General features: G+C 32.6%; 1 long non-coding RNA gene across 1 annotated transcript in view; it reads right to left on the bottom strand.

Annotated features, from left to right (window-relative positions):
• LOC123385420 overlaps positions 1-22340 on the bottom strand; it is a 289914-nt gene that overhangs the window by 194701 nt on the left and 72873 nt on the right. The window contains exon 2 of the long non-coding RNA XR_006597883.1: positions 4664-4709. This is a non-coding gene — a long non-coding RNA (uncharacterized LOC123385420). The remainder of the gene's footprint in view (positions 1-4663; positions 4710-22340) is intronic.

A 22340-nucleotide genomic window follows, 5' to 3' on the forward strand; every position in this document is an offset into this window, starting at 1 on the left:
CTCTCATGATTCATGTATGAATTTGTACATATATATGCATATATATAAAAAAACTATGTGTGGTAGATATGTAAGATATGTAGTTATTTTCAATCACTGCTTAATATCTACTAATCTAATATCTTGGTCATATTATAATACAATCAATATTTCCAATTTGATAGGCATTCAGGTTGTTTCTAGTTTATCTCTTTGTTATATTTTTCCCCTTACAAATTAAACTGCCATAAATATCTTGTGTAGATACTGATTCTATTGGTGCTTGTATTACTCTAAGATAGATTTCCAAATTTTTCAAGTAGGGATAAAATGACACAGAGGCATTTAAAATAAAATTTGAATAAATATTGTCAGATTATCCTTTTAAAGATGTGTTTTATTTTCACCTCTGTCAATCAGAGCTGAATATCATTAAGTTTTTAATTGTTGACCATTTGAAAGGTGGAAAAATAACTCCCCCTTGTACCTCGCAAACACTAAAATTTATTTAATTGTTTTATTTCTATTTCAAAACAATTAGTGTGGTAATGTGTCATTTGACACATTTATTAATATTTACATTTCTCCTTTTCCCTTCCTAAATTTTGCTCATTTTTTTCTCCTCGTAATCTTGTCCTTATTATTTTATCTTTTTGTAGCGGTAATCTGTATCATAGTGATAGCAAACCTTTCTCAGAAGAGTGGCAAACAGATAAGCTCAGTCTATGATGTAACTTTTTAAACATTTACAATATATATTTTTTGCAAGTATCTGTTTCTCTTTGAAGTAGGTTTGGAATCACATTCATGTAAAATGCTCAAACTTTAATTTGAGCACTTTTCCCTCATACATAATATCTAATAAATTCAGAGGCAATCTTGTTTGGTAAATTAGCCATATATTTAGTGTTAGATCTAAAGGAAAAGTACATACATTTGTCTCTCATTCCACAAATTCCCAACAAATTCCCAATTCTCAATTCTGAAGTATTTATAGCATCTTGACTTCTCAAAGAAAAACAAAATGTTTCATCCAAAATTCATATTCTTGCATATGTAAATTCTTTTAAAGAGAAAAAGTCAATTGTACATCAAGTTAAATATGCATTTTTGTTATTCCAGTATTTACTTCTAGTAGTAAAGATAGAAGGCACTAAAGTTCTATCAATAGCACACGTTTGTCAGGTGTGAGAGGGTTAAAACATTAAACTATTTCCAGCTTTTAAGGAGTGTCATCATCTGTTGTTTCTGTTTCAAAAGTGGCTTATTTCACCACAAGTGAAGTGTTAGAAATTATAGCAGAAAATTTAGGAACAGATTCTGGCTAACTTCTTTTAAATAAAAAGCTAGCCAAAGGAAAAATTGAATTCTTGATGAGTTTAAAATAATACATTTTTAGAGGAAATATATTTTGATACCTTAGAGCATTGGTTTTCAGTGCTATGGAATACAGTCCACAGACCAAAGGCACCAGTATCACCTTGCATTTTTAGAAATGCAAATCGGGCAACACTTCAGGTGTACAGAATCAAAACCTAGAGATAGAGTCTATCCATCTGTAATTTAACAAATCTTCCAGGAGGTTCTCATGCAGTTTAATTTTTGACAATCACTGCTCTACCCCTCTTAGGAGTTTTCAATTGGCCTAGCACTCAACGACCGTGTGTGTGTGTGTGTGTGTGTGTGTGTGTGTGTGTGTGTGTATTTATTATAAGCAGTTAATTTAAATGATCAATTTATGTGGCTACATAATTTTATTATAATATCTACTGTAGGATAAGTGATGAGATAAAAAGAAACAATGGAAGAAAGACTAATAAAGCAGGTATTATACTAATAGGAGGGAAATTTGGGAAGTGAATGGAAAGGAGACGAGATTTTTGAGATATTTAAAAATTTTGGATTTATCTTAAAATTATCTATTTCCTAACCTTTAAGAGTACTTAATGGAACCTAAGAAAACAAACCCCTAATACGATTTTCTCAAGAAGAAATATATATGGTGTATATGTATGATTTTCATTTACTTCTAATGTTTATATGTGACAGTTAGCCTTGATTGTGTTCTTCCGTACTTGTCACACCATGTCCCAGCTGTCCACGTGCGGTTTTTGTCTTTCTTATAAAACCTTAAATGCTGATTAATAAATTTGTAAAACTTGCCAACATTTTAACCTGCATATCTGAATTTTTCAATATACACATATGATATTACTAATTCCCTTATTAAGTTTTTAGAATTTTTATAGGAGATAGTGTAGGAGAAAAAAGCACTCAGCATCTGAATTCCTTATTTTTTTCCCCTCATCTCCCTGACCCACTTTAACTGAAGAGTAATATACTGTACATAGAATTACATGATAAGAGATGAAAGCATGTAAAAGCTAACTGATTTACTTCTTGATGTGTAGGGAATATAAACCTTCCATAACTGATGCCAAAACAGAAAATAAGCCCGTGCTAAAGGTAACTAAATTTCACTCAGTGTTATTGCAGAGCCCATACTCTGTGCTGTGCAGGGCATGGTATGCAGGAGAGGTACAACTGAACAGCAAACACATCTTGGCCTCAGTTGGTATATCAATATTTTTTCATGGAAATTTTTTGACATGGCCTTTAAACAGTTCTGATCCTAACTATATAATATTAAATATATGTATTTTGTATTTATTTGAGAGAGAAAGAGAGAGAGAGCACAAGCGGGAGAGGGCCAGAGAAAGAGGGATAAAGAGAAAATCCCAAGCAGGTTCTAAACCATCAGCCCCAACACAGGGCTGGAACTCAAAAACTGTTGAGATCAAGACCTGAGCCGAAATCACGAGTCAGAGGCTTAACGGACTGAGCCACCCAGACACCCCTAAATATATTTCAGAGAAACAAAAAGTTCTATGAAGCCTAAAGTCAACATTTAATGAAGAAATATTCATAACTAATATTCTGTAAGAAAATTATAAACTCTAACAAAAATTCCACATTATAGATCTCTATTATATGTCATGTAAAATTTTTGAAAACATGCTTTGGAAGACATGGAGTTAATGTCTTTTAATGTATTCTAATGTCTTTAAAGTGAATGTGTCTTTATCATTGCATATTGCCATAAGAAGAGTATCTGGCATATATGAACACTTTATTAAACTTAAAGAATGAACCAGACTGATACATAAAATTGGTCAGTAATGATCTCCACTGTGTAAAAGGCATTTCAAAATTTGCATACCCCAAATAAAATTATTTATTTATGACCTCATATGGGCTCCTGCATAAGTATGTCACATATCAGCAAATGCCACCAACTATCTAACTAATTGCTGATGTCAAAACCCCAGGGATTATGGCTATGATAGAGAAGCTTTTACCATATCAATCTTGTGACAAGAAAACAACAAAAGATAATGAAAAGGAGAGTCTGCTATAGTAAATAGATAGCACCTGCAAGAATATTTTCCAATATTCTGAGGAAAAAAATCTGGAAAGTTCACTGAGGTAAGATCCACAGGTTGCAAGAGGCTTTCCCAAGTCCTAAATTCTCTGAGCTGGATGGAGGCTGTGAAGCCAGTCAGAGCCAGAGCCAGAGTAGGAGACTTTAATCATGTCTTGAATCTGACCAGACAAAATTTAAAGTTCACACTTACAACACCACCATAGGTTTTGGGGTCAAAATTTTGGAGCAAAAGTAAAAATACTAAAGACAACCTGACAATTTGCACCAGTTTTTCACTTGAGACATTTATGGTTTTTAAGCTGTAGTATGAAAGAGGCAAAGAAGTCAAGAAAGAAGAGGCTAATAAGCTCAGTAGAGCTTGAATCAGTTTGAAATAGCTGAGGAAAGGAAGGATGTAGTTTAAGGTCTGCCATGAGGGAGGATTTCTAGTAAACTATGCTCACCTTGAAGGGGCAGGAAGGATAGGGTGAGGACTAAATAGGGATAGATCAGGTATCATAACTAGACATAGTTTGCAAGTCTAAAGAAACGAATCTCTTACTTATTGAGATTATTGTTATAAGACTAAAAACACTATCAAAATAAGGCAAGCATATTATAAATAATATTATTAATAACTATCCTTCATGTGGTAGGGAAAAGTAATCAACTGAAAATATTAAATTGTATTTCATTTTGATTGCTGTACCAGCTTTTGTATTATTCTCTAAATGATAATTATTTTTAGTTGGCATCTTTTTCCTAAGCAAAAACAAGAGATATGTGTTTTGAGAATCACAAGGCACTAAGAAAATAAGTTCATTGACAAGATTATAAAACTCAGAGTTTTATAGTTTATTCTGGCCTGTATCAGTCTTGTTATAAAACAGACTGCCTTCGTTTTTTTCCGTTGTTCATTATAGTAATGTGAAACAAGTTCTTCAAAATTGAGTAAACAGTTCATATAATTGATAAATGAACACATCAGTACTTTTAATTTATAAATTTCATTTTTCATTTGATTAATCAAGCCTTTTAAAAGTTTTGATTATGCTTATTCAATTGCAAGAGGAAAATTAAATATATCAATCCCATCTTCTTTCCCTGTAGCATTTCCTCATTATAAGGGGTAAATTTTTGTTCAATATGAATGCAACCATGCCACAGTACCCATTAAAAATAATGGAAATTGCTCATCTAATTTGCCACTGACCAATGGAAAATTTTTCCCATAAGGGTAATGAAATACATAAAACTCACTGTGGGAAGAAACTCATAACAGGCTGCTTTCCTAGACTTTGGGCACCTGGAAAAAAAAAAAAAAGAACGATGATCTTTTAAAACTGTTTAACTTATAACTTGAATATTCCAGGAGATCATTTAATAATATATTATACATATAGAAAAGGAAGAAAAGCAAAATTTGAATCAAAGAAAAATGTAGACAAAAAGAAATAAATCATCAAAACTAGGAGTGGAAAAACAACGTAAAATTGCTAAATCACATACAGAAGATCATTTATTTTATAATTTCCTTGGTTGGGGTTTTCCTATATGATGTATTTTTTTTCTTATTCAAAGAAAGATGGCCTGTCTAGAATAAAAGTACTATAAGACATTATCCGTAACACAAGAATTACAGGATTAAAAAATTATGTAATACTTTATTTGGAGACAATATAAAACACAAAAGCAATTGCAATTCTTTATATATTTCATGTTCAAATTCATCTATCTCAGAAAATGAACAATTTCATATTTAGTTTTCTGGAACAACACAATAAAATATTAAAATGATAAAACCAGAATTTTAATTATAATACCATTATCTGGAGATGAGTTGAAATTTTAAATAAATGGAGCCAATTTTTTCCTCAAACTTCTCTTAGATCTCCTTGTCCCTTCTAACTTTTTTCTAAAAATAAAAGTGAAAATATTTACATCTTAAATATACACGGCTTTTTGTGTATCAACTATATCTCAATAAAGCTTTAAAAAATAAAACAAAATATATTTGAAGCAAAGGTTATTCATACTTTACCTCACTTCATGCATATTATAGTTTAAAAATATAAAGGAAGAACAATTTGTTTTACTTTTTATTGACCTTCTGATCAATAATCATTTATTTTTGTTGTTATTGCTAGTGTTGAGGGCCTCATGTATTTCCAATGACTCAGCATTGTTTGTTTCCTCAAATTTCTAATGTGTGTTATTTGGATACATCTTCTGTGCAACCTCACTGACACTAAATGAGTTCAAGATCTCATCTTGTCTTGCCTATTTATTTATTTTTTTTTTTAGTGTTTATTTCTTTTTGAGAGACAGAAAGGGACAGAGTATGGGTGGGGGAGGGACAGAGAGAGAGAGAGGTTGACACAGAATCAGAAGCAGGCTCCAGGCTCTGAGCTGAACCTGACATGGAGCTAGAACCCACAGACGTTGAGATCATAACCTGAGCTGAAGTTTGACACCCATCCGACTGAGCCACCCAGATGCCCCTTGTATTGCCTATTGTAATAAACCTCCTAACAGACTACCCTCTATGAATGTTCTTGTTTTCCAACCATCTTTTCCATCAAAATCAGTTAAATAAATAGACAAATAAATAATTTTTTGAGAAAGAGAGAGCATGAGTGGGGAGAAGCAGAAGGAGAGGGGGAGAGAGGATCTTAAGCAGGCTCCACATCCAGCACAGAGCCCTATGTTGGGCTTGATCTCCTAGCCATGAGATCATGACCTGAGTCAAAATCAAGAGTCAGAAGCTTAGCCTATTGAGCCAACCAGGTGCTCCAGAAATCAATTAACTTAAAAGTACAGTGTAAATCACTGATTCTTTTCTGTTTGGAAAAAAAAAATCCTTATTATACTATGTTACCTATAATTGGGTCTTCCACTCTACCTTTCAAAGTCATTTTCCAATGTAAATTCCCATGCACACCCCCACCCCGGGTTTTCCATTTTCTACTAAAATCGATGACTGTGTAGGCATCCAAGAATCATTCTTTCCCTCAGCCTGAGATTTTTTTTTTACTTTGTCCTCAGAATTATACACATCTTTAATATTCATGCTGGAAGTTCTATTTCTTTTTGGGCTTAATCATTTTCTCTAAATGAAACTGATCATCACTTACTCTATATTAACATGCTCAAACACTATTTTGGCCTTACTTTTATGATGGCATCAATTTTATACCAGCTGATGTAACATTTGATTATTTACATGCCAATGGCATCTGCTACATTCCCAAATCTTGGTGGAGTGACACCATGATTTCTTCATTGACACATTCAGAGCTGCTATCAGGAATGCGTGGGCAGTGTAGGCAATCAATTATTGCTCATTTAATGTCAGTAGATGTAACATCATTCAATGCCTGATACAAAAAGACTCCAAGAATTCTAAAGACATTGCCTAGTGAGAAAATCTAGAAAAAACACTAGCCATTCTTTATATATATGATTTCATGCTTCAATGTTGTTTTGTGTGTTAAGATATTTTATTTTATCAGGTTGATGGTATTTAGAGTAAAAATATTTTTTCCTTTTTAGCAATGGTTTGCTTAAACTAAACATGAGGGAAAGATGAATATAGATCATGCACTTTGGAAATATGGTGAAATGTTCTTTAAAGAACTTAGTACTCCAAAAAGGAAAGGCTACTTCAGGGAGTTAAGCTTTTCCACCTGTGGAGAACAGAACTGTGTTCTATGGCATACAAGAGCTTTATATACCACCATCCACCAACACCCCTGAGCAAGAAATACTTCTCTGGGTATCTTATCATTAAAGTCCAGGTTCAAAAATGTTTTTATCCCTTTAAAATATGTTCCCCTTTCAGAAATTAAGGCTAAAAATAAAATGTTTCCTTCCTAAAGGTCATTTATTTTTTTTACCATATCCATTACATACAATAATCAAATATAAGGCAGTAAGTATAATCAATGTCTTCTCATTCTACTTTTAGTAATTATTTTTATAATTAGAGACTTTGACTTCCTTATGTATGCTTAGAAACACAAAGAATAGATTTTAATTAATTAGAACCAACAAAAAATCAAAGTAAACTCAATCAGTTTAATTAAGCTGACTCTATAACCTAATACAATGGAGTTACCATTAAAAAATAAATTTTACCTTGATTAAACATGTACTACTAAACTGTATTATTAGTCTTGTGCGCATGTTCCTTGAAAATAAGTGTGATGTGTGTTATTCATTAAGTAAGCCAGTTTTGAAAATGAGGAGACAGACGGGAGTGAGAACATATTCTGAGTAAGAAAAATGCTTTTCCTCTCAGTCTAAGACATGATATATCATTAGAATCAGTCACAACCTCTCCTAGCTTACTATCAATGCATTACATGTATTAAGAGTTTCATGGCCTTAATACAATGTGATTTTATTAGTACTAAAAGAATTACCTTTGAAGTTATCTTCAAATTATCACAATTATAGTATTTTAATGTCAGTGAATAAAGCAGATTATAAAAAATTAAAAAGTAATTCTATACATTTAACAAGAATATAGATTTATATATTTATAATAAATGTGTAATATAAATAACATATTAGATTTAATGTTTGCCTGTAGTTTTCTTCATGAAAAAAATCATTCTTTAAAAATAATTAATTAGATATCAATTTTTCTGCTCTATTTTATTCTATGAGGACTAATGGAATGTGATCCTATGGTTTTGCTTCTGAAAGGAACTTTTTATCATCATTTCATCATCAGCTATACTGCCTGTATTATAGAGATTATTATTAAAGTCAGTATTTCCTGAGATCACTTATTCTCTAAAAGTTTTTCTGCACTGCCTTCTTCTCAAGAAGTGAGTATTTCCTTCTAAATCCCCTGATGGGTCTCCTGTTTGTGTAATCGTCAACAATTGATACCTCAGTGACTCTTCTGTTGCCCTGATAATATCATTTAGTTTCATAGCCATTAGAGGACAACTTTTGCAGCATTTGATGCCACTTTTATTATATTTGCGGCAATGAAGAACCTCTGAGATTTTTGTGAGTTCTTTACATTGAGTAAATCTAAGCAAAAAAGACTGTTTAAACATTATTTTTAGATTTTATAATCTTTCTATTCCTTTGAACTGTTTTGATATTTAAAAAAATATATCGGGGCGCCTGGGTGGCTCAGTTGGTTAAGCGGCCGACTTCGGCTCAGGTCATGATCTTGCTGTCCGTGAGTTCGAGCCCCGCATCGGGCTCTGTGCTGACAGCTCAGAGCCTGGAGCCTGTTTCAGATTCTGTGTCTCCCTCTCTCTGACCCTCCCCCGTTCATGCTCTGTCTCTCTCTGTCTCAAAAACAAATAAACGTTAAATATATATATATATATATATATATATATATATATATATATATATATCATGGCTAATATAGGCCAAGACTATAACCACAAACTACATTTGCCCACTTAATTTAAATTTAAATAACAGATTAAATAAAATTTAAAATTGGTTCCTTGATCAAATTAGCCACATTTGAAATGCTTAGTAGTTACATGTGGCTAATGGCTACTAATGGACAGCACAGACTGTAAAGTGTTTCATTGCACACAGATCTATTGAAGAGAGCAGATAACAGTTAAATGAGAATGTAGAATGTAAATCTTCTCTTTAGCATCTCATTACACTTAGATACTCATACTTAACTTACCATCATTTTTAATTAATGTTTTAAAAAGAAAAATACACTCCCCTCCAAAATGGGAAACACAAAATAAATGGTAACAATGATTATAAGCTCCCACACTCAGTGAGTATCACTTAAGTACCTTCTTCCTTGTTACTTATGAAGTCTATAGTTATATGTTTCAGACACATTTTAGAACATTCTGCTATTCTCCCAGCTTTCTCACTCAAAGCTGGTATGACTGGCCTTTGCATATGGGTCACTGAATTCTCTTTTCCATGGTCTGTATGTAAACAAATCAACTTCTAATCGCCATCAACTTGCTTCTGTATGAAGCAAAGAGAAGGAAGAGCCAGTCTTTATGCATTGCCCCACCTCCAATAGAATAGCTCAAGGTCAAACAACAATAAATCTCACTAGGAAGTTAGGGTGAAAAAACAAGATGGATTGGGGGTATCTTTGGGAAATCTGATGTTCTAATCCTTTTTTGTCTCCACCAAATGGTAAGGTGTGAGTTTGAGGCAGTTTCTGTACTGCTCAGTGCCAAGCTGTCAGCTTTAATTTCTCAGTGCTGTCAGAACACATTTTACCACCACTTCTTCCTAACTCCCCCCACATCATTTGTTGCTTCTAATCTGCAATAAAATGGAAAAATGGAGAATCTAACTTTTTAAGATTTAACAGTGCAAATAGAGCTCAGAGTGAGAGCCTCTTAACTGCAGTGTTCTGTGGTTCCATTTAAGTTATTCCAATGCTTCATACACTTTCACATTTCCCACTGCCCTCCAGAAGGTTTAAGTTGATGGACATCTAACCTAGAGTCCAATGCATGCTTTACATTACATGGTATTCAGGTAAGTACCTTGTACAAATTACCTTAAAAATAAAAATAAAAAATAAAAAATCTCCTTAAAATCAGAAAGCCTGTTAGACTTTGATCTTTTAAAAATATTACTCCAGAATCTCAAACCCTCCTAACCATCAAAGGAGGAAGCCTGCCATGTATACCAGTGAATAACTCCTTTATCATATAATCAGTCAATCTGATTTCCTTTCACCTACTCGTGTTTGACCTGCACTGAAAACTAATGATGCAAGTAAAAACTAGAGTTAACAGATGTGAACGCTCAACCTCAAAGAGACTTCATTGCCCAAAGTCACACACTTTAAGGGATGGAACTTGAATTCATATTCAAATTTTTAGTAGATTATGACTTGTATATTTTTATAATTTCAACTTGTTCAGAATAAAATTCTAGGAGAAGCAGGAAGATTAGAAGGAATTTTTATCATGAAACATTTTATGTAAGTGAATATTCTAAATGAACAAACTTTGTCCCATCAGGTGCCAATGATTTATTTTAACTTTTTTTTTGATAGAAATTCTTCCAAAAGGCAGAAAGTACATTTCACTTCCTTCCTCAACAGAGGACACAGCACATTATGTAGTCTTTTTCTTGATGACTCATCATCATCATTATGTATCTCCATTCTTGTTCTCTGCTAAAACACACAGCACATTTCTGCATATGCTTGGGAGTTTCTGTATTCCTCAATGTCAGGCTGTCAGCTGTAACTTCTCAATGCTGTCAGAATGCCTTTAACCAACACCCCTCACTACTGCCTCCCACGTCTAATTTGTTGCTTCTAATCCAACTGTAACTTCTAATCTGCAGTAAACTAGAAAAATAGATAACCCAGATTTTTAAGATTTATAGGCCAAATACAGCTCAGAATGGAGGTGGATGGTCTGCTTTAATTTAGGAGGTTCTTGTAGTTTCTTTGCATTGTTCACACTTCATACACTTGTGTGTTTTGCTGTCATCCAGAGGGTTTAAGAAGATGGAAATCTAACCTGTAGTCATTTAGAGGTGATTTACAGTGGTCTTCTTATGCAAGGTGTCTGTAGGTATACCACACAGGCATTTGTAAAAATATTTTGCAACTATTATCTTGATAGTTATATCAAACATTATGAAGTGAAGAATGTTGCATTTAATCTGCCAGTAAACCAGTTAAGAGAGCACGATTTCATTAAACCCATCTCCTGCCATCTAAAATGAATAAAACACCTCTTTGGAGTAATATACTTGTCCTGTAATTTAAATTGTCTTCCAGATGAGTAAATCTTCTAACATGAATCTGCCCTTAAAAGCCTGTGTACTTTAAGAATGACCTATGGATTAAGTCTTCTTGGGAAACTTTCCACACCAATTTGTCCTTTTCATAGTCTGCCAAATTTGTGTAATTCATGGGCATCTTCTAAAATATCTACTTTATGTCCTTTTTTATTCACATTTACTGGAATATCCAATTAAAAAGTAATTTTACATTTTCTGTAAAATTCAAATATTAATGAAATAAATAAGAGTGGAAGTGTTATGTATTCCATATTGAAGAGATAACCACATTATAATGCCTACATTCTACACATTTAAACCTAAAGAGGAATGTTTCTATAATTATTTCTCATTTATTTTTTATCTTCTTTATAAGAACATAAAAAATTTTTAAAACAAAACCCACTATACTTCCTTTAAGAAAACATCAGTAATCCACATGTGTTTATTTTTAAGGAATTGACTTTCATTTTAACTGGAGTGAAATCTTTGGGCAAGATTGTATAATTTATCATTCAGAAACTTAAGTAAGACTTCCTTTGTATTGGGCCATGATGTCTGTCTTCACACCTACAAAATAAATTGTATATAACCAGATTGAAAGGCCTACACTAGAATGTATTATCTAGATACAAGACTTGATCACCTACCCTGTTATCCAGGTTGAACTAATAGGTAGATACTTGATCTGGAGGCAATTGTGGAGAAAGAGAGAGGACTAACAAAAAATCAGGGGCCTTTTAAAATCAATCTCAGAACCACTTCCTATTTAAAGTTTGTGACTTCTTTTATGCCAGCAAAAGATAGTATTTGAGGTACATAATATCTGTTAAGTAGAAAAGAAAAAAAAGGAGAATAGAGAGCAAAAGTGTTCAACAAACATTGTCCTCACTCTATTCACTCTAAATGAGCATTTTACTAACTAGTTTTGCCTGTGGAAGACAAGACTGTATATGTCCAGAAAATTAATGTGTAGGCTCATTACTATATAGCATATGTAGTCATCAATCAATGTTGAATGTATATATGACCAGATTTTTTAAATCAGGGTTGAAGCAAATATTTAAGATTATCCTAATGGTTAGGCTGTCTATGGGAAAACTTGTTTTACATGCCCGCTATCTATCAGGGACCAACTTTAGAAAATCCCTGTCACATACCACATATAGTAGGGACTCTCTTTCTAGAAGCAATATAACTGAACCACTCTGAAAAAGTTAACATTAAATCATCAATCAACTCAGTCTCTTGTTTAAGAATAATTTTGACTTAAGCTGAGAAAGAAGGGATAACGTATTGGAATGTCTTTTGTCATGCTGCTCAACACACACACACAAATTAACTTCTCAAAATGAATTTTAAGTATTAAAAAAATTAGCCCAAATATGCTTCTATTATAAGAACAGGCAGAAATATACCATGAGCATATAAATGAGCACTGACACTTGGTGGTAGTATATATATGTGTTTTATAAGTTTGGATAAACTTAACCACTTATAAATTATTTTGAGTTATTTATATCAGTAACATCTGGATAAATGGTTCAATGTATTTTTTTATTAAAACATTTAATTTGACAAAATTTTGGAGAACTTTCCAAGAGTTAAGTTCAAGATTATCTGATTAGAACGATGTCTTTTCTGTCAAGGCTGTTATTTGTGTACTTATTACAAGAAAGATTTGTATGTGTTGTTCTAATTGAACAGAATGAGAGAGATGGGAAGGAGAGAAGGTAGTGTATGTGCACAATTATCTAAGTCTGCACTGCGTTTGATGTCAAGGATAGGAATGGTAAACGTGTATGTAGAAAACTAAGGTTTTTAGAGTATTTTTCCTCTTTTTTTTGTACATATCACTAAACTCTGAGACTCTATCATAGAAACCAAACAAAACATTTAAATCCTGCTACCTCTTAGGCTGAAAAAAAACACAATATTTGCAAATCACATATATGACAACAGACTTATATCTAGAATATGTAAAATCTTATGAATTAAAGAAAAAGTGGGGATGCCTGAGTCACTCAGTCAGTTAAGCTTCCAACTTTGGCTAAGGTCATGATCTCATGGTTCGTGAATTCAGACCCACGTCAGGTTCGACACTGACAGCTTAGAGCCTGTAGCCTACTTAAGATTCAGTGTCTCCCTCTCTCTCTGCCCCCCACCCACTTGTGCGCTCTCTCTTTCTCTCTCTCTCAAAAGTAAAATCGATAAACATTTTAAAAAATTAGAAAATAAAAAAATAAGTAAAAAATTAGAAAATCGGCAAAAGATAGGAACAGATGTGTGAAAAGGTTTCAGCACCATTAGCCATTAGGGAAAAACATATTAAAAACACAAGACATCACTAATCACCCATCAGAATGATTAAAATTCTTAAAAAAGTGATAACATTTGGCAAATGTTGTCAAGAATGCAAAGAATCCAGGTCACTTACATCTTACTGGCAGGAATGAAAATTACAGCCTCTGGAAAAGACTCTGGTGGTTTCTCATACAACTAAACTGAACATGGGCTTACAATATGATCAAACAATTAGAGTCTTGAACACTTATCCCAGAAAAATGAAAACTTCCAATCACACAAGAATCTGAAGAAGAATGTTTACAGCTGCTTTTATTCATCATAACCCAAAACTGGCAATAACCCAAATGAATTTCAACAGGAGTATAATTAAACTACAGCACATCCACACCATGAAATGTTACTCAATAATAAAAAAGAATAAGCTCTTGATGCATATAACAACTTGGATATATCTCAAAGTAATTATGAGTGAAAAAGCTAACCTCAGAAGATTTCATTTAAATAACATTCATGAAATGACAAAATTATGGAGATGGGAAAAAGATTAGTGGTTCTTAGGGATTAAGAAGGTAGGAAAGGAAGGATGGAGCTGTGGCTATAAAAGGAGGGGCGCCTGGGTGGTGCAGTCGGTTGGGCGTCCGACTTCAGCCAGGTCACTATCTCACGGTCTGTGAGTTCGAGCCCCGCGTCAGGCTCTGGGCTGATGGCTCAGAGCCTGGAGCCTGCTTCTGATTCTGTGTCTCCCTCTCTCTCTGCCCCTCCCCCGTTCATGCTCTGTCTCTCTCTGTCCCAAAAATAAATAAACGTTGAAAAAAAATTTTTAAAGGATAACACAAGAGATCCTTGGATAATGGTAGGTTGAATCTACACATGGAACTAAATACACACACACACACACACACACACACACACACACACACACATACACACACACACATAAAACTGATGAAATCTGAAAAAGGTGGTGGATTATGTCAGTGCCAGATTCCTGATTATGATATATTTATTATTCAGTTCCATAAGATGTTACCATTGGGAGAAATTGGGTAAAAAGTACAATGCTTTTCTCTGTATTTTTCTTACATTGCTTATGTATCTACAGTTTTCTCAAAGTGAAAAGTAACAACAACAACAAAAAGTTAAAATCTTTCTGATTCAGAATTCTAGTTAGTTTCTATCAGCTGACCCAGGGTTGGTGCTAAAGTAAAAAACTCTTTGCTATCACTGATCTGGTTGTAGAGACAAATCAAACAGTGCAGGTTAGTTGTGAATTAGTGTGCATGATGCTAATAGCACAGGGTATAGGCTCTGACAGTAAATAAAGCTGTGAGTAAAATTGCTGAGAAGATTTCCTTCCCAACTGTCTAACTGTGAATTCACCTATGTCCTTTAAGACACAGATTCTTCAATTACAAAATGTATAAAACAGATATAACAATACATATAGCACTGTGTTGTTATGGGTATTGTACAAAATCTCTAATATAGAACACACACACATGCACACACACACACACACACATATATATATATATATATATACACATGCACGTAAATATATATACATACATAAAAAATTTGTTACTATTTTTATTATTTCTACTCAAGCCACCTGGTATCAAGGGGATCTACGGGAGGTATGTATCATAGTAAAATTTTACAGAAGGAGACCCAGTTACAGGGAGAACTCAAAGCCAAGGAAGTGGAAGGAGAAACCTAATAACCAGAATATGAAATATGGAAGAACACATTGACAATAAACTACACATTGACAAATTAGAGAAAAGGAACCAAATATAATTACGGGGATATTAAAACCAGAGCATCAATTTAGCCATGCCAAACCACTGATATATATATTTGTTGCTCTCATCTTTCTTCACCTATTACAAAAACTGATGTACACGTTTTGGTTCAGGCTAAGCATACAGATTATGCTATGATGTCATAGGTTCTAGGATGGATCATACAAAGAACAGAGTTAAGGGAGCAGATAGGTATGATAATGTGTAAGTATCACTTTAATATCAAATAATAAAAATAACATTAAGTTTTGCATGATAATAAGAATGCAATATGATACATAATATATAATTATAAAATTACATATGTAGTACTTTTGTGTACAACAAAGATTTATTGATATTTCCCATTTTTACATATGTCTTCATTAGGAAAATGTTTGCTATCATTTCATGTATAAAATATTTTTAAACTGTAAATATGTTAGAATATTAAGTGTTCTTAGGTGTTGGCTTAAATCAGAGTGCACTCAAACAGTTGAATACTGATTATAAGATTTCTGAATTCAACCACCACATGGTTCACTCTAGAAGTATGGTTACAACTGGCACTTGACTCATAGCACACACATTTCAAGTAAGTGTGAAGTTGGTCAAAGAGGTGACAATATATATGCACTAGAATTGATGTATCGGGGACTTTGATTTCACTTTGTCATCACCAGTTTTTTTTCACTAGACCCATACTTTTCCTAGCTTTGGCTTTCTAAGAAATCTAACAATGAATTCCTAATTCCTAATAATTGCCCCTGCAACAAGAACTTTTTATTCAAATCCTTTCTAATAAATCGGTTGTTTAACTTAACTGCTCATTTATTTATTCAGTTTTTCTTCCATTCAATGTTGATTCAGACTAATTCAAGATTTGCATTACACTTAACAGCAAGGAACACTTACCACTCTTTTATTTAAGGTGGAATCGTCAAATAGATGACAAAGCATTTTATCTCCTTCTTTACATAAGCATTTTATCTCCTTCTTTACATCTTATTTCGAGTTGGACGTGATTAGAGCAAAATACTTTGTACTTTCTGATGTAAAATAAGCAGATGAGATGGCAGGTCCTCTCCCCTGAACTAATTCCAAAAGACTGGCTCTTACTTGTTTGGGGATCACTGGCTCAAGGAAACCATCATGTATTATTTGGGGTCTGATATGATGTCTCTCAGAAAAGTATACCCACAAAATTCAGAAAAATTCTCTCAATGAAAATGATGGAAAAATACAAATTCAGCAGCTGGTCCACTCCTGCCTCTGGAAGACAACAGGGATTTTCACAGCAGTTGATATAAGCTGGTTCCTATCAACATTTTATTAGATAACCTTTGTGATCTTTCTGTTCTTCGTGTTCAGCGAATTCCCTAGTCTTGGTTCATTTCTATTTACATTTGGCATAGGATCCAGGACACTTTAATTCTTTTAGATTGGTCAGCAAGGGATCTTGTAATGTTTCTCCTGTCCTATCCACATTCACATACCTAAAACTTCTCAAATTTTAATCAGAATATGACCACTGGGGATTCTTGTGAAAATTCAGACAGTCATTCACTAGGTTTGGAATGAGACCTGAGATTCTGAATTTGTTACACATTCCCAGTAATATCAATGGTCCTGGTCCACAAACCACATTTTCGTTGAAACAGTAGAGACACTACCCTCTGAAATGATGCTATGATTGCCTGAGTAGGGGCAATTAGGAACTTTGCTGTGCAAAATATATTTCAAATTATAAGCATGTCATTTTTTCCATATTTTCACTCTTTACAAGGATGATTGGGTGCCTTTAAAGCTATTTTTCCTGTTTTCAGTTTATGTATTATTAAAATATCTTGTATTAAAACACCTGCATAACTTAAAAAATCATATATACTCAGTGATTAAAATTTAAAAGAAAAATAATAAAATAATTATATTGTTGAAATACAGCACTTTTTCAGTGTTACTGAGGTATAGTTGGCAAATGAAATTGTAAGATTTTTTAAGTATTATAACTGTACATCGTGATGATTTATATATGTACACATCATGAATTAATACATCCATCATTTCACATATTTTTATATTTTTGTGTATGTGAGAATATTTAAGTTCCACTCTTTAAGCAGATTTCAATTATATGATAATATTATCAATATAGTCACTATTTATACTTTAGGTCCTCAGACTTTACTCATCATATAGCTGAAATTATGGTGTTCATTTTTCATTTCCTCTTAGAGAATAATACTCGAACTAGCTCAACTCTAGCTAACTTTGTTGTGCTATCTATATTTTCAATTATATGCACTATTTACAACTACAAACAAACCAAAACAATACAAATATTTTATTGTGTTTTACTACCACCTTAAAGCATTCAAGAAAGATACCAGCAGATGCGGCCTACCCCTACAGAGGTCCAGCCTTTGTGCTGTATTTCTGAAAGGACACCACTAGGACCTAGGGAAGAACTGTCCTTTCCTGAGGCCTTGCTCCAGGATAGCACATCTGACAGGAAGCTGAGAATTTCCTTACATCCCCTGCCTGGGGAATAGAACTTCAAATGCTGTTTTAGAAAAGAAAAGGATGAAAAATATACAATAGAGTTGTTACAGTGTTCTCTTATTATTGTTTTGTATTTTAGGCAACTGGGGGTTTAAATTTATAACAGATAGGAAATTTCTATCTCAGGGTTTCTTTCTTTCTTTCTTTTTTGTACAGCAGGATAGAGGAGTTTTCTTCATTTGTTACTTGTACTTAAGTTCACAAACCAATATTTTCTATAGTCCTCATTGAACTTTTTATGCATTATATTGTACTTTACAAGTTGATATTTTGCTTTTCCAAAATGCTTTTCCATTTTATAAGTCATTGCCATTTCAGCCTGTCAATTTGTTAGTCTTGAAAGTGTTTTTAAGCATAAGAATAACAGGTGCTGGTCTAATTAGAAATTTCAACTTAAGGAAATAATTAAATATTAAAGACATACTCAAAGATAGGACTTTGGGTAGGCTCCAGAAGAATCTTTTCAAATATAATCTCATTAATTAGAGACTCACGGGGTATGTAACATGAAATATAACTGAAATATACTGATAAATATGCATTATTCAAAACTAAATCGTGCTTGTCCAAACATTTATTATTTTTGTGTTATGGAAGCTATTTAGAGATGTTATAGTAAATTTTATTTCAAAAAACAAAATAAAACAAAGTGAATGCAGCATCCAGAGCTTTCTAATTCACTCCTACTTAGATTCTACTTTGGAAGGATGCTTTTAAATATTCAATAAATTAATAGAGTTTCATGCTACTCATTGAATTTTCTCAGGCATCTTAAAATATAGAAGGGGATATATCAGGTAGATATAATAAATTATTAGATGAAACAAGTTAGAAAATGTGAAGGATGTTTAAAGAAACCGATGTCAATCTGCAAAAGAGGAAGAGATGATTGCTATGTAAAATTGTAAAGAAAGATAACATGAGGCAGAATCTTCTGATCAATTTCCTGAAGGGAACAGAGAATACAAATAGCTGAATTAAGGAATGTAAAATTCTGGGTTGAGTAAACACAAAAAAAAAATAGTGTGAAGACATGAAAGTCCATGTAGGCTGAAGGATATAGGAATACAATGATAAGAGAATTCTATACCTTTTAAGATGAAGGTTGGGAGGAGGATTTTGCAAATAACTAAAATAGGGAACAGAGGAGGAGAACAAGTTTCAGAAGGAAGAGAATGACTCACACTTTTAATTATGCTGAATAAGATAATGATTTTTATTTTCTTTTCAGTCCCAATCAATTTATGCACATATACATGACTATATGACTATATTCAAAATGTGTATCTATGGTGAATACCATTTGATTTTAGCCTATAAAACAATAAATGCAGTTGACAATTTCGCCAAGCACCCAAAACTCTTTTTTTCTTTATTTTGGAGTCTGAATAGAAAAAATGTAATCATTTATTAGAATACTAAATCTCTCACTTTTTACTCATATCCCACTTATCTTTTGTCAACTGGTCTGCACAAACAGATCCTGAAAAGAAGCACCAAGATATAATCTTTTACACAATGTGTGCAACTCTGACATTTTAATGTCATCTTATTTAAAAATGCATATAGAAGATAATGCTATATTTTAAATTTTGAGTATAAGAATATAACAGCTGGAAGAAATAACTTAAGATTAGATCATTGAAAATTCTCTCCTTAACAAAAAAAAAAATGCTGTTTCTTAAAAAATGAGGGAATATTAAGCAAGCATGGAATAAATAATTAGAACCTAAACATTTTGTGGGAGTTAGGCAAACAAATGGGATATTCTTTTTGAAGCAATTAATTTCCTAGAGAAATGAGAAAGATCACTTTTCTCTCTTTTGTAATTGAATAGTGAGTCAAATAAGATAATCCTTTGAATCATGCTGTTTTCTTTTTAATTGGTCTATGAGCAGTTATTAAGAACAAGGCAAGAATTGAAATACATGAGTTTTATGAAGAAAGTATCAACATAACAAGTATCCAAAACATAGAGGTACATCTAATATGACAGGATGGGATAAAGTAGCTCTGCCATCAGATTGACTAAAGCCTACCTCCTGGCTTCATCACTTAATGAAGTGTGTGAATTTGTGAGAATTTGTAAACCTCCCCATGCCTTATTTTCCTTATATACTAAGTAAGATAATAATATCTACTTCACAATATTACTGTTAGAGCTACCATGTATAAAACTTTTAGTTTTGGTAATTCCTGAGCGGATTTTAAACCCTGACCCTAGCAGGGATAGGAAATTGATGCTGTAAACTATGAATACTCCAAATAACAATCATGTTCAACATAGAAAAGCAAAACAAACACAAAAGCAGATACTTTAGATATAATGTGGACATCACTTCTAGGATTTCTCCCCTAAAGACTTCTTGCATTATTAGTGGCTTGCCACCTATCTAAAAAAGGTAATCTGTCATTTATACCCACAATATGGCTTCCATTCTATGGCTTCCTGCTGCCCAAAAGCTCGGTCATCTTTTTTTTTCCCTAAAGACATCATGTGATTTCCTGTCTGAATGTATTTATTCAAACATTTCTGTGATTTGGATGGTACACTATATTCACTATATTCACTAATCTTCCCCAAGACACAAATAGGACCTTTGTTGTGATGTCTTTCTGAATATTCTTATTCCCCTTGTTATTATCCTAGCCTGAAAATATATAGCATTTTATTGGTAATTTGCCACTAAACCATGTTCTAACAGGTGATATATGATGAAATGTTTACTAACATTACTAATTAATTCATTTTAAACTATTTATATGTACCAGATTTCTCTTTACAGGTTCAAAGATTACTTTCAGAGATTATTGTCAATGAGTGATCTTGGAAAAATTATTTAACACAATTTTTTATCAAATTTTGTAAATCATAAAACTCAGACCCAGAAAAAAAAAAACTAAGTGACACACTCAAGGTCATATAATTGTCATTTCTGGGATTCAAACACATGTCTATTTGTGTGTAAAGCTGATACGTTTCCATTTATCATTGCCTTTTAATAAAAGTAAGATGAAATTTAAATGTGATAATTTGTATTTAAATCATTTAATTTGTGGAAATTTCTTGAAAGCAAAGCATTTGCACAGATCACAACTCTTAAAAGAAATTTCTCAAACTGCATGCAGACATATACTTCATACAAACGACTGTTCTACCATTGCTACAATGAAGGAGAAATATTTATGTGTGGCGCATACTTATGATTAATGCATGGCCAAATGCCAAAGTAAGCATTACCTGTTCTGTTGGTTACACACATGTGTAAAGGAATTGGGGGAGTGAGAAAAGAGTATGGCCTTTCCCCTATATATACCAAAAAGGAGATTATCTCTATTTTATTTATTTACACTGAGAAAAGAATAAATCCCTAAATCTAACTGTGCTGTCCAATATGGCAGCCCCTAGCCACACATGGCTCTTGACCACTTGAAACATTGCTTAACTAAATCGAGATATATTTTACACACCAGATTAGAAAAATCTTAGCAGAAAAGCATGTAAAATGCTTCATTAATAATTTAAATTGATTGCATGTAGGAATGATAATATTTTGTATATATGAGATAAAATAAAATATATTAATAACATTCATTTCACCTTATTAATTTTTTTACAGTGATGCCCTACAATTTTTTCCAGATTTCAATTTTTTTCTTCCACAAATACATTTGTTGATTTCTTTGTTATGAGTGTTGGTATAACTCTTTTTGTAATTTGCAGCAATAAAATAATTTTAAACATGAGCAAATACCTTTGTATTCAGCAGTTTGAAAATTATCAGAATAATCATTTTCTTTGTGCCAAAACAGCTACATTAGTTCTGAAAAACCTGTGTTCATCATTATTACCTCTTGAACATTATTTTCATTGTTCATCCAATGTTCAGAAAGATTGCTACATAGACAGTTCATAAGATCAGAGCTTCCAAGGCTGTATTACAAAGAGAACATGCCACTTTCATTGGTTTTGACTGATAGAGTTTCAGAGAAGACTTAATAATGGTATCCAGTAGAATTAAGTAAGTTTTTTTTTTTTTTGAAATTACACCTGGCAAACAAGAGCCTCAAAAGTAATTCTCTGAGTTTTCTACTTAAATAATAATAAGTCCCCGTCAATAATCTAGACTTAGCATCAGATCATTAACATGCTTTAAAGAAAACTTCCCCCCACAAATGCCCCCACAATTCTTCCTTCAAGGTATTTTAGTACAGCATTTAATTTTCTATAGAATTTAATAATTGTAAAACTTTAAAGTTTAAAACCCAATATTCATGAGTTATTTTTGCTTCAAAATAATAAAACCAACAAAATATTAGCAAAATATTCACAGTAGCAGAAAATATACATTTTCTTTCAAAATTTGTTATAAAATCATGATAGACTCATCACTGGAAATCAGGTTAGCTAAATACCTCAAATTCTGAATTCACGTTACTATTCTTCAAAGATACTATTCAAGCTCTCTATCAAAAAAAATTATTTATATGAAGAGTGGTAGAAATAAAAGATG

Source organism: Felis catus, chromosome B2 (assembly GCF_018350175.1).
Source record: "Felis catus isolate Fca126 chromosome B2, F.catus_Fca126_mat1.0, whole genome shotgun sequence".
Classification (NCBI taxonomy): Eukaryota; Metazoa; Chordata; class Mammalia; order Carnivora; family Felidae; genus Felis; species Felis catus.